This window comes from Chamaea fasciata, unplaced genomic scaffold (assembly GCF_029207755.1).
Source record: "Chamaea fasciata isolate MVZ Bird 193981 ecotype frontalis unplaced genomic scaffold, bChaFas1.0.hap1 SCAF_9, whole genome shotgun sequence".
Taxonomy (NCBI): Eukaryota; Metazoa; Chordata; class Aves; order Passeriformes; family Sylviidae; genus Chamaea; species Chamaea fasciata.
In genome coordinates this window covers 2,815,753-2,829,035 of record NW_027094094.1, presented here as the reverse complement: position 1 = coordinate 2,829,035, position 13,283 = coordinate 2,815,753, and the positions used below count along the sequence as shown (strand labels likewise).

The 13,283-nt window shown below is 45.3% G+C and overlaps 1 protein-coding gene across 1 annotated transcript in view; it reads right to left on the bottom strand.

The window, feature by feature from the left end:
* Window positions 1–13,283, bottom strand: part of ADAM12 (ADAM metallopeptidase domain 12) — a 173,925-nt gene that overhangs the window by 113,557 nt on the left and 47,085 nt on the right. The window lies entirely within an intron of this gene.

Genomic DNA, 13,283 nt, shown 5'->3' with positions numbered 1-13,283 from the left:
AATGAGCAATGTATCCTCATGATCCAACATATGCTTCCTGTACCATTTTTAGTCAGGAATGATCACATCATATTGGTTTCCTTATGCTTCTTTCCTGATTTAATTTCCTGAAGGGAAAGAGAGTTTCCCAAGCTTCTCTTCCAATCCCATCTGGACACTCAGCTCATACCTGGTGTGCAACTTCCAGGGTTAAAGGAATTCTGTTTTAGCCCTATCAAAACTGCCAATCACATCCCTGACATTCATCTTCTGCTCAGACTGAGATATGATCTAAATTTTTCCTTATCTCTGGATTCCAATAATCCCTCCCCGATAAATTCTGACCTCAGAATCCCTCCAACAGTGAAAACCAGAGCAGGTTTCAGCATCCAGCTGGGTGCATATGTGATCTCCTGACTTCCAGGGCTCATCACAGCAACTCTGTGTTTTCATTTGCAGCAGCTCCTGTGCGACCTTGCTGGGCAAGGAAGGTTTTTCCATAGAAGATTTCAATGTGTGCGTGTGTTTTATCTCTGCCATCACATCCAGGTGTTCCTTGGACACCTCTCCGGGCAGCCCCTTCCAATGTCAAATCTCCCTTTCCTGGGAGAAATCCCTCCTGAGGTCCAATCTGAGCCTCCCCTGGCACAGCCTGAGGCCATTTCCTCTCATCCTGTCCCTGTTCCCTGGGAGAAGCAACCAAGCCCACCAGGTTACAACCTCTAGTAAGAGGATTCTGTGGAAGCCAATGAAAGAGGGATATTTTTTTTTTCCTTTTTAATTGTCTTAACAATAGGTTAAGAACAAACATGAGGAAGACCCAGAAAATTCATCTCAGCTCATATGCAAATTCCAGCAGTGGCAAAAGCCCTGGAGATGTGGTTTGCAGACACTACATGATCTTCCATGCTCCCTCTGCTCTTGGATAAATTTTCACCCTGCTTGAACCGTGTAAAAAATCTGCATAAAGAAGCAAAGGGGAACACTGGAGACCAGAAAAGCAGCCATGCTGTGATTAAATATGAATGGCAACGCCAGAGCTTCTGGTGGAAGGAGAACAGAAAAACCACTGCAATTAGGACCAGGAACACAAGGCAAGGCATCCTCCTCTGCAGATTTCTGATGGTGTGAGGAGAGTTTCCAAGGAGAAAGTTAATCTCACTGTAATCCTTGCTTTTCCCAGCAAAGTATATATGTTTTTGTAGAACAGGATTCACTTCTGAAGCTGTACCAACAAGTAAATTATTCATAAGGGAAGAGATAAAAGACGGAACATTTCACGGAGTAAAATATTTAGACTCCCCTATCTCTGGCAGTGTGATCATACTCGTACTAACTGGGCAGACTGGGAATCGAAATGAAGCTCAATTAAGTGGTACAAACTATGCATATAAAATACATCAAGCTGAGAAAAATGACAGCTCTCCTGCACCTATGTTTCATCTTTCATGTCGAACCAGTTCAAGGAGAACTAAGCAAAGATGAAATTAATCAGTGCTCCAACATTGTGCGACTTATCAATATGTGAGCGCAACACCTCAATAAAACAGGATGCTTAAAGGGCTGCTAAATGTATCAATATTCAATTACACAAAGTTAATAAAGCCATTAAAAGAGAATTAACAAGGGTTTACTCAGGAAGTATCTCTCTCTGACGTTAGGTGGCTCTTTAAACACTTTCTAAAGAAATACAGTAAAAAGCTATTAAAATATTTATGCAACGCCTGCATTAGTTCTGTTTAACTGGCACAGCAGCAATAATATCAGCAGTTTTAAATGCCCTGCTTCTCAGCACCACGATTATCCACTAGTTATGAGAGAGAAATAAATTCCCAGTCTTAGAATTTTAATGCTTTTCATTACAAAGGAAAGATCTCCAAATCCTTCATTAAAGCTCAGAGCCTCACTAAAACTGGAGGCTTCCAACTCTTTGCTGAGGAACCAATATCAGAACTGGGCTGGAGATTGCCACCAAGGCTGCTGCCTGCCCAGGTAGCCTCCAAAAAAAGTTGGGTTTTGCCCCAAATCTTTGAGCTCAGGCCTCACAGGCAAAGCCTTCCTGGAGAGCTCTGAAAGCAAAGGCAGATTATTTCATTCCAAGAGATTGTGCTGCTGCAGCACTTCTGGGCTCCTGGCTCCTCCTCCACTCCCCAGTAACAAAAAGCCTCCCAGGACTTGTTAAATTAGCCAACGTAATGAAGTCCAATTCTGTGTTATTTGCACAGGGACTGGAAAAGATTTCGTGTTTCCATGTACATAAACAAAACCTGGCTCAGCACACCAGGGAATTAAGAGGTTTATAAAATATAAAAGACATTCACATTAATCTGTTAAACAATTCATTCTCTACTCTGCCCTTTCCTACTACGTGAATTCATTACTTATAAAAAACTATATATATTTGCTGCTGGCTCTTGGTTGCTGCTGGTGACTGGACCCCAACATTTTGGGGCTCTCTGGGGGGACACTGATGCTGTTCCTGGGGCACTGGGCTGGTGGCACCAGCACTGGAAGAAAAGGAAGGTGCAAATGTCCTCTCTCAGAGGTTTTGGTGCATAACAATGCCGGCTGTGCTGCAGGAAGGACGGGCTGCCCCATTGGTCTGAATTAAATTATTAGGGGCTGTGGGAACGAAGCAGATGGATTCACATCCTGGCAAATCCAAAAGAAAGCAGTTCCTCTGATGCTGCCCTGGCAATGCTGAGTATTTTTCTTCCAGGAATTGCTAAGCTCAGGGAAAATGCTGGTTTCTTGCAGGACAGGTTGAGCAAACTTCATCAACATAAATCAATTTCTACACTGAGGCGTCCACAACTCTTCCCAAGGACCTAGTACAATTTGGGTGGATACTCCTCTAAATTAGCATAAAAATCCATATTCTTCTTTGAAAAATAACAGCCACTTATTATTTAACAAGATCAAACAGGTGCTACCAAGTAAAAACACCTTAACAAGAACTGGCTTTGTTTTCCTTTCAAAAAGGTCATTATATCAAATCACCAGGCCTCGGAGCTCAAAGGAAGTCAAAAGCACGCCCTGCTTGAACATTATCCACAGAATCCTTGGGGAAGAAATTAATTTGCTACAATTTGCATCCACAAAGCAAAGTGAGGAAGATTTGAATGATGATGCAGCTCATCTATGAACAAAACTTGTATTAATCCAACCTAGAAGCAAGTGAAAACAGCAGCTACTGGCTCCTGACTGCTTTGTTTTCAGAAGACACTAATAACTACCCACTTCCATAATAAAACAATTAAATCTTTCTAGCACATCCCTTCCTCTCCTCCACAAATATTTTTTGTTTTAGAAGCATTTATTTTGCAATCACTGCTGGGTTTTATGCCACAACACTATCACCCAGCTAATAAAGTGATATTATTTATTTGTATTTGGAGGGTTTTTTGCTGCTTATGTGGGACTAGCAGGTACATTCAATTTTTCATTCTTTGTGTAGCAAGAACCCCTGCTTTTTCCTAGGTTAGGTTTTTATTTGTGCAGCTGATGCCTTAAGTTTGAGCTTTCATGTATTTCAGGTTCCGTGGTGCCCAGGGGTGCAGCTCTGAGCTCACAGTCAGTGTCACTCAGCTCTGCACACAGCAGGGACACAAAACAAATCCTTCTCCTGCTGCACACCAAGGACAACTCTCAGCCCAAAAGCACAAACAAGGGTGGGCTGGAGGGAGGGACAAGAAGGATGGGACCTCACAGCCTGGAGCTGGGACTGGACAATTAAACCCCAATGTGCAAATGGACCAAAACTTATAAAAATGTAAATCCTCGTGACCAGGCAACCATTTTTGTGTGACCATTTTGGGTCCACCTCGGGTGTAGCCCTGGTCAGGATCCTGTCCTGTCCTTTCAATAAATATCTGCTTTATTCTCTTAGCTCTCTCCAGTCTCTGTTTCAGGTCAGCCCTCCCAAGGCATCCCAACTAAAAGCTATTAAAGGGGTCTGTGGAACTTGTTAATCTGCTGTAGCTTCCAACAATCCAGTCTTCAACTAGACGAGTTTTAAATCCAATCAAATGATATTACACCTAACAGGCACCCAGTCCTTTACGGGAGATTTGCCCATCTTTCAGCCAAATGCAAGGGGTCTGATCACTCTTATTTTCATATTTAAGGTAGAGTCATCCTTCATGCAGTGAGTGCAAAGGTGTCCCTTTCAAATCCTGGACCCAGCCAGGATCCAGCACAGGAAACACCACCCAGAGACAAATGGGAGATTTCTGAGTCACCCCCAACAGGTTTATTAAGCACCGAGTTGTGCTTTTACAACTGGTCTCCATCAGAGATATTTCATCTGTTAGCAGAGCGTCATCCCTCCTAATGACTCATAATGCAGCCCTCATTCCATTGAGCTTGATTTCACTGCCTCATCAGCCTCTTGTTCTCCAGGGGCAAAGCTGCTCTTTTTCAGCATGTTCAGCCCACTGGAGAAGTGGCCATTAACTGCAGCTCCTCATTATGTAAGAATCAGCTAATCAAGACTGACCAAGACATAACTGATGTTGTGATTGAGGAGAGGGAAGACATCTGCTTGGAATTATCCAGCCCGCTGTTTCAAAACTGATAAGGCATTTACTGCCTTGGCGTTCAATTAGAGCAGGAATAAATGGGTTTGGGGGGTGGCTGGGGGGAATGTGGAGTTTGCTTCGCCAGTGGCTTGGGAGGGGGAGAGGGATGGAGGGCACAAAGTGCAAGCAAGGCCCAGCGCTGAGGAGAAAAGGCAGAAGTTGTCTGCAAACCACGTCAGCACGAGGCACAGCTGACAGATTCTGAGCTGTGTTTGAGGGGCTGTGTGCAATGTAAAGAAAACTGTCATTTCCATGGTTTTCAGGCTAAGCTGTGAAAATATTTCTACTTCCATTTCCTAATTCCCATCCTGTTGTGTATTTTTTTTTCTTTATCTAATATCCAGAGTGAAGCTAACATTCAAATGTATCGAATTCATTTCTGATGTGAATGGGAAGCCATTCCCCTGAAGTCAGAGCGGGCTGTATGTAAGCATTCCTGATTAATTTGGTGATGGAGCTCACTTTTTTATTCCTAAATGTCACATTCAGCTTTTCTGAAGCCAAAAGTTTATGTGTTTTATTATCAGAGCACAGGAGATACATCTTCTAATTCTTTCTTTTTAGGGGGAAAAAACTGTAATAAAACATGACCTTCTAATGCACAATCTGTAACAGAATACGCTGGGCAGATAAAATATGTAACATGACGAAAGCTGCATTGAAACTGAACCTGAACTGGGGCTGTAAGTGAACACAACTCTTGTTTCCTTTAGGGAAAAGAAGAGCTTCAGATAGGAGGAGGACACTGTGCTTCTCCTGGATGGAGCAACACTGCAAATATGTGGGGCAGATGAAGGAACAGGCAGGCTCTGCTCCCCTCCCTGGAGGACTGGGAAGCACAAATTGCCAGGAATAGTCCCATTCCGGGGGATCATTCCAGTGTTCTCAAATTCCCTTATTCCTACAAAAGGCACACTTCCACACTCAGCCAGGAGGAGCAGGTAGCAAGATAAAAGCACAGGAATAAATTGGACCCATTTCTTGTAGGAATCTGTCTGGATTACTGAGGCCAGACATCAAAGAAAGGAGGGGAAAAAAGCACCCTCCTGCCAAGCTTATGTTTCCATATATGTATTTCCTCCCCAGTCTCCATGCAGACTCTGCTTTTTGCATCAGCCCTCTTGGCTGATATCGCAGCACTTCGCTGCTTTTCATCTTCAAAATGTGAACAAATTCGTCCTCGAGGCTCTCAAAACGTGAACAAATTCATCCCCGAGGCTCCGCTGGGAGGAAATGAGATAAATAAATGCGGGGATCCCTCCTTCCCTGTGGGGTTGGCCGGGACAGGGCGTGAGCACCTCCCGGACCCGCACGCTCCGCAGGCAGGGATGGCTTTGGATGCCTCCAGCAGCACTTTCTGCCATCCCTGGAGCGCTGAGAAACTGCTCTGTCACCTGGAAAGGAACTGACATTTTCTGGAAAGAGTCTCAAATTCAGCGTCCAGCAGCAAAGTGTCTGCTTCTCCTCTGAACTCAGCCCCACACACGGAAAAAACCTCATCCTCGAATACCTTTCACCTGCCTTTTTCTCTCTTTCGTCCCTACTTTTTTTTCCTTTTTAAAATTATTCTTATTCTATCTTTTTCTCCCTTTTTTATTTTTTTTTTTAATTTTGTTGAAGAGACCAGCCTCCCCTAAGTGCAGAGAGGCAGCTGTTGCATGCAGACATGCCTGCAGCCTGAGTCACGCACGCCGCGCTTGAGAAATGGAAAAGGAGCCGACATCGGGGATGTTGAATCGGATCCTGCCCGGAGAAACATCCAGGAATCACACTCTGCTCTGGACACACATTCATTCCCTTCCCCTGCTTTCCCTCCTCTTTCCATGGATTTTGTAGCAGAGGAGGACCCCAAGGTTTTTAGGGAAGGGTCTGTGCACATTGGCCACCTTCCCTGCAGCCCTGGCAGGAAAGAAATGCTTGAAATGTTGAAGGCTGCCCTGCTGTGCCTATGGAAATTCATCCACACCAGGAAATCCCTCTCAAGGGAGCTTGGAAAAGAGGGGGAAAAAGAGAAAATACAGAAGGAAAAAAAAATGAAAGAAGGAAGAAAGAAACAGAAGATAAAAGAATGACAGGTGAGGTGAACATTTATGTGGAAGTTCCTGCGCTCAGTTCCTGACTGAGATCTTTAAAGGAAACTGAGGTATGAACTTTTCATGAGAACAGCATGACCAGTGTCTCCTTAGCCCCTTAAAAAAAAAAAATAAAAATCCCTGCACTCGGTTTGTGATACAAATTTGTTCTTCTAAAGCTACAGGGATACAGCCTTAGAAACACAAATCACGTGGGGCAGATGCAAGGGGAAGACTTTTATCTAAACTCCACGACCACAGCAAGGCAAAGCTGCCAAACCTTAGGATTCAAGCATGGCTGTGACAATATTATCAGGGGTTTGCTTTTGGTTGGTTTGTTGGTTTTTTAAAAAAAAACATGACAAAGCAGAAAAAAAACTTGAGGGCATGGATCCTGAGTATCAGAATGAAAGACGTGATAAAAAGAATCTTAAATCTTTCACCTTTGCTTTTTGCATTTTTTCTTCTCTTGTGATATCTCTCCCCAGTTTCTTCTGACATGGACACACATTGCCAGGTCTTCCTCCTCCTGCTCCTGTTATCTCCCTTCTGCTACATCCAACCCCCAGCTGAAATCCCAGGGGGCAAACTCAGGGAAGGGACAATTCCATGAATCACAAAAGCATGGAATGGTTTGGGTTGGAAGGGATCTTAAAGATCACCTCATTCCACCCCTGCCATGGGCAGGGACACCTTCCACTGTCCCACGTTTGCTCCAAGCCCTGTCCAACCCAGCCTTAGACACTTCCAGGGATCCAGGGGCAGCCACAGCTCCTCTGGACACCCTGTGCCAGGGCCTCCCCACCCTCAGCTGTGATTTGAAAACTTATTTAAGCCCTTCCTGTGTTCCTGAAGCCAGAAAACAACATCCACAAGTGTTATTGAAAATCAGGAGAATCCTGGTCTTTTTTCAGGTGTTATGAGAAGGAGCTCAGGCACCCTGGGCCGTGCTGGGGCTGCAGAGCTGAGCTCAGCATTTCCCCCTCACTGCTTTGACAGGCTGCTCACTCTTGTCAGAAACAAATTTAAAAAAAAAAAAAACAAAAAAAAACAAACCCCCAACAAGCACAAGGATTCTGAAACCTGCCCAAGGAGCAGATAGAAAAACCACGTGAGGAACCCTGGGGAGGTTTGTGAGCCAAGCCTGGCTCCAGCTGGAGCCTCTCATCCTTCTCCTGCCAACCTGCACGAGGGCCTGGGACACCAGGCGCTCCTCGCCACGTGGGCTGCACTATCAGCGGGAGATTAGGAGGTTTCCAGGAGGTTTTTATCTCCTGCCTTCCCCCTGGTTATGAATTTTCCCTCCTGGAGGACTGCACGTGTCCGTGTGCTCGTTGTCAGGGCGCTGGGGCTGAGCTCAGCCGCCCGCAGAGGGAGGGAACAACATTCCTGCTCCTTCCCCACAGCCAGCCCTGCTCCCGACCTCTCTGCTGAGCCCACGGCAGAGGGAAGTGCTGAAAACCTCACATTCTGCACTGCAAAGGGAGGTCAAAACACAGCTCAGAAAAGGTTGGGGTCTGCTGCTGCAGTGTATTCAGAGAGTGGAACCTAAACCAGGCTAATTCTATATTAAATTCATTAACACTCGCCTATTGTTGTTATATCTTTAGTTGGAAGCCACAGCTCGGGATTGCTCTGACAGGCAGAGTGAAAAAGTAAAAACCTGGGGTTCACTTGGCTCAAAGCTGCCAGCTGGTGACTCTCTGGAAACTCAGGAAAACACTGGTGGCAGAGAGACCAGCAGCTGTCCCAGGCATCGGACTGGTTTTGTTTGCTGTGTGAACGAGGTCTGGAGTTCAGCAGAACGCACCCAAGTGTGAAACTTCCCACATCTCAGTTTTCCCAGAGAAAAGGGTTTGATCCATCAGTCCTTCCCTCATGCCCAGGCTGCGGGGCAAGGGACAGAGCAGCACTGACTCCCCTGACCCCAAGTGTGCCCCCAAACCAGGGTTTGGGGTGTGAGGAGGACACAGCCCTCTCTTCTCTCCAGGAAATTTGGCACAGCCCCATTATCCTGCTGCTTTGTGGGCATGGGAAGAGAAGGCTGAGCTTGATAGACATCATGACAGCCACAAAAATGTCTCAGAATTTGTATTTCTGAGTCTTTTTATCCTCTCCCCCTTCCAGCATGTTATATCAGCATGTAAATGTCTTCTTTCACTGCTCCTTTCTTTTGGGGTATTCGTGTGAGAAGTTGGAAATCCTTATGGGGAACTTCTCATGTTTGTGGGGGTTGGAACTAGGTCCCTTTGAACCCAAGACTTTCTATGATTCTGTGATTCTAAGATAAAAAACAGACCAAGAAAGCAGCAGGTTCTCTCCTGATGGGGCTGAACCCTTTCACTCCAAAATGACACAGCCAGAGGTAGCCCTGACCACACAACCTCGACCACCGTTGCTAAAAAACATCGAGCAAACCTTTGTTTCTCAATGCCCATGCCAAATATTTCATTTTTATACCACAAACCTGTGGGAAATACCTGTAAATACCTGAAATACCTTAGAGCCACTTAGAGACTGGTCCCATTTTTACTGTAGCTCTGGCAGCAGAATTGCCATATTTCGGTGTGGTTTAGACCATCTGACTTGGTGCCGCTGCAGAAGGGGAAAAACCCTTCCTTCCAGTAAAGTGAAACTTTTTATTTCAATTATAGTGAAATCCCAACTGTCAGCTCAGCCTGAAATGTTGCATTACAGCTGCCAGCTCCAGCACTTGCAGATAAACCAGGCTGAGGTCACAGTTTTTTGGCTAAGACACAGCACAGAATTATAATAGCAAGTATATTCTGACAGGTCCCAGCTCTCTGTTTGGGGTTTGTTTGTTTAGATTTGTTTCTCCCTCTGTATTTCAAGCCATTGATTCTATAGAAGCATGTCAGTTCATTAACAAATCCTGTCAGCTCTTTTCTTTGGCACTGGGAATGGGCTGTTTCCCTGATAAATTAATCCAGCTCCGACGTCACTTGCACACCAAGCAGTGTTCCCATTCAGGGAGGTCAGGCGGAAAAGTGGAGAGAGCGACTTCTTTTCTTTCAACCGAAAGAGAAAACAAAATAGTGCTGAACTCTGAAGCCTCACTGGAACTGGTCACAGCAGCACTGTGCATGAAGATGGCTACTGCCTGATTTCCAGCCCAGGGAATTCTGCGGGAGCCTCCTCAATCCTGGGGAAAAGCTTTCAGAGTGATCTCCAACGCTGGGCCGTTACATCCCAACCCATCCTGGGTACTGTGTCTCCATGAAGAAGTGGAAAACGTGCAAGGGGGACAATCAGAGATGACCTAAACCTCTGGAGATCCCTGGGATCCTAAGGGATTTATAGGATAAGATGGAGGATTATACCGTGGTCTGAGGTGGATTTTGTCCCCTGATAAAATTGAAGAATTTTTACAGAGGGAATAAAAGGCAGCAATGTAACCTCATATATTGCCTTTTTTATATTGCTTTGTTAAGGCTGGGCTATAAACCTGACAAAAAGGAGCATAAAATGATGAGGAAATGAAGAGTGAAGTCAGCTCTTCTAAAATATTCCAGCATTTTCTTTCCATTTCCATGTTCCAGTGGACACTGCCAGTGGCCCACCAGCCACAACCACACTGATGTCATCCTCACTGCTCCCTCTGCAAAGCTGGACAATGAAATCCTGGCAAAGGAAAACTGTCCAGGACACACCTGGGATGTTCTGGATGTCCTCAGGGGCAAAGCCATCTCCACGTCATACTCACCCTCACATTCCCTAAACTTATCTCAGCTTCTCATCCTTCTGTGATATCCCCAGCCTCAGGTACACACAGGAGTCAACACTGAGAAAGTTCCCCAGCGTCTGCTCAGAGTTACATCTCTCTGACATTCATAATTATGACCTTTGTCAGCAGATCGTGTAAGCATGAAATTCATTTTGGAAATCAGTAATTCCGCTGGCTTTTACCTGAATCGCTCACATGTTTAAAGTTAAAAGAACACTTAAGAGCTTTGCTGTGCACAGACCCAGCCCTGACAGAGAGCAAAACGTTTCCAGTCACAGACAAACAGCCAGTAGCCACAGACTGCTCCCCTCTCCAGCTCAGATTTAATCTTGCAGGGGCTCTGTTTCACTGACACAGCCACGAACTGCTTCCCTGTAAGACCCACATGCCGCCATCAACTTCCAAGGGATTTCCAAGTGCATACATTACTGTCCCTTGCACACCAGCAGAGCAGCAGTATGACTGATGTAATGCACCCCAGTCCAGTCAGCTGCTCCAAAAAAAAGTGGTTTATTTTGCAGCTGATGGATGCTTTGCTGATTCTGGAAATCTCTCCATATGACAAGTGTTTCTAAAACATTTAAGGTACTACAGAGCTGAAGGTTCTCAAGAGGGCAATCATCTTTTGCAGCTAAATCATGGTAAGGAATGTACTTGCAACATGAGCTGGCTCGCAGGTTTTCTGCCTGTGACAAATTGAATCCACCACAAATAATTCTGGGGTTGCAATTACAAATGGGCAGTGCCTGGAAATTAATCACCAAAGTGTTTAATGAGTATCCACAAAAGTAATCTCAACAGCTGCAAGCCATCGAGGTTTCAAGCCCTGGGCTGCAAAGTCAGGTACCAGTAACTCTTCCAGAAGTCTCTCAGAACATCTTGCCCAGGACATATGAACACATTTTTGATGAGTCTAACTATCAGAAAACACCAAACTGACATTCAATATTTCCACAGATAACAGATGGTTTCACACGTCGCTCCCCACTTGGGGTTGCCTAATGCATCTGAATCATGTTTTGAAATATAACTTGAGGTTTGGAAAATCTCTAAGGTTTTCAATAAATGGAGTTTAATGTCAAGACTACTCCAAGCAGCTGTTCCTCCTAACCATGGAAAAATCACATCCAGGTTTTTGGTTTTTTTTTCATGACCCGATGTAGGAATTATGTAATTTAGGGGTCCCCTGCACCTCCACCCCCAGCACTCTCCAATACTTTACATGAAACCACAGAAAGATAACAGCACACGTCTCAGAGCTTCGTGTGCTGCCACTTTTTACTCCAGACAAGGCGTTTGTGTTTCTCTCTCCATTCCTACCTGCAGCAGGGAGTGGTGGCTCAATGCTTGCAAGGCATTTGAGCTCCATGTTCCTCACCAATATCAGAATGAGGGAGCAGGGGCTCATCTGCATCCTTGGAGATTCCCAGGAAGCAGGGATGGGAGCACTGCTCCCTTCCCCAGGATTTTGATGAGCTTTTCCCACCTCTGGAGTTCAGAACCCCCGGGTCCAGCCTGCTCTGTTGCCATCAGATGTTTGCTCTGCAGAAATGCAGGCTCTCATTCCTCTCCTGGGCATTATTTCCCACTCCAGGCCCCTGCAGAGCCCCTGGAAGCAGCAGGATGCTCGTGCCCCCTCACCTCCTGTGCCAGTGCCAGCAAACCCAACACCAGCACTACAGGCAGAAGAAACACAACCACAACTTCCACAGACAAGCACAAAAAGCTTGGGATTGCTTTCCCTGGGAAGCACAGCCCAGTCCTGCAGACCAGTGCCTGGTGTGATTTACAGAAACAAAAACTGACCTACACATGCACATGCTGAGAAAACTCCTGCATGGACTTGCAACACTCAGACCATAATCTCTCAGGAAAACCAAAGTCAGAAATTCTGAAGGAAAGAGCAAAATGATTTTGCAAGACCATGGCCAGATTTTTCCTGTGGTTTGGGATCTGTGAACTGCCTCGTGTGCTACAAATGCCAGACCCAGGCAAGGCTGATTGTCCCATTCCACAAAACTGCCTCGAAACTCCTCCTGGGATGAGGAACCTCATGTTGTTGACGCCACACACAGCTCTTCCGGTATGCAAATCTTCAGATGGACACCCCACCAAAATATAAAAACAACCCAGTTTATCCCAACTGAAAAATAATCATTGATAAATGTATTTCTTAAGGAGCAGATCTCCACATCTCCAAATCCACACAGTCAGACAGACGCCTGTAGAGGTAATTTATTGCACTTCCCTGTCCTGCTTCTAAAAGAGGTGGAGATTGCATCTTACAGTCTTCTGAATCTGACTTTATTACAGGTACAAGAGAGTTTGGTATGTTCAGCAAAGCCTGTATTAGCAGTTTTATGGCTTTTTTACGTTTTTATGTTCTTTTAATCGCTGACATGGAATGTAAATAGTTTCCTCAATTGCTGCATACTTCCCATTCCTGCAGGAAGGCACACCCTTCGACAAAGATTAAGAGAATATAAAGTGAAATCCCTGTTTACTAAAGGAATTATATTCTCCTCCAGTTACTGGAACACAGCAACCTGCGCATGGGGGATCTACACGCCCTTCAAGGACAGGTTTTCAACAGCTAAGGGGCATTAAAAATAATATAAAGGCGGCTCAAGATTTGGGCTTGATGTGGAATAATAAACTGGAATTCATCACAGCTGGGTAACGTTAGGGTTCATCCAAATGACTGGGAATAAAAAGGATCTTGCATTGTTTTACTCCAGAGGACTAAAGAGGTGCCCCGTGGTTTCCCATTGATGTTGTCCATCCCCAGCCCGAGGCAGGATGTCCCCGGCCTCCCCTGGACATTTGCTTTCACAGGCACATTCCTTCCTCCTGACACATCAAACTGCACCGCTCACAACCACACTCCCTCTGTTAAACTGAAAAAAA